Raw genomic sequence first — 762 nt, 5'->3', positions numbered from 1 at the left:
ACGAATTATATACGTACGAAGCATGGGTCACAAAAGAAAAGTTCCACAAAATTACCATGTGGCACAAATTTAGAGGTTAGAGGCGACGTGCGAAGCACGGGTTAGCCCACTAGTAGTTGGAAGGAACTTGGGAATCGAAATTTGGGTTCAAAAGGCTTTTCCCACCATGAACCAATTTAGCAACTTGGTCATGGGGTAAACTTATATTCACATATTCACATTCAACCATTAATTCATTAATGGAGCTCTAACTAGCCCCATTAATGAATCAATGTACTAGGTTTAAACCTTAGCAAAATCAATGTACAAACTGAGGGTGTTCAATTTGTACTAAGGTTTAAACCTTAGCAAAATCAATGTACAATCTGAGGGTGTTCATGCTGAGTGCTCTAAGGTTGCACAAGATTGGGATATGTAGTTGGTGGGACATTTGGGACTGGGATAATAAGGACTGGATGTCCAGAGCTGAGCACATTAGAATCTACAACCTATCTAATGTTGAACTTGATCTCATTGGGGAGAGAATCAATGTATGGAACAGAACTGATACTTGGCTGTTAACAATCAAAGATCTACCTCACCCCAAAGCATTTCAGTGGAAGACCCAGGTTGACCTCCTCCCCATCCCCCCCAAACTGTCCACCCCTCTTATTCACTGCAAATTAAACATAAGATGGGGGTTATCTATGGACAGATCTCAGTGGTGGTACCTTCTTTTTGGTAAACTTTGAAACAATTATCTGGAACCCAAGAAATCCTACC

Source organism: Cibotium barometz, chromosome 5 (assembly GCF_041138505.1).
Source record: "Cibotium barometz isolate CiBa-2024 chromosome 5, ASM4113850v1, whole genome shotgun sequence".
NCBI lineage: Eukaryota > Viridiplantae > Streptophyta > Polypodiopsida > Cyatheales > Cibotiaceae > Cibotium > Cibotium barometz.
This window is presented reverse-complemented; position numbering follows the sequence as displayed.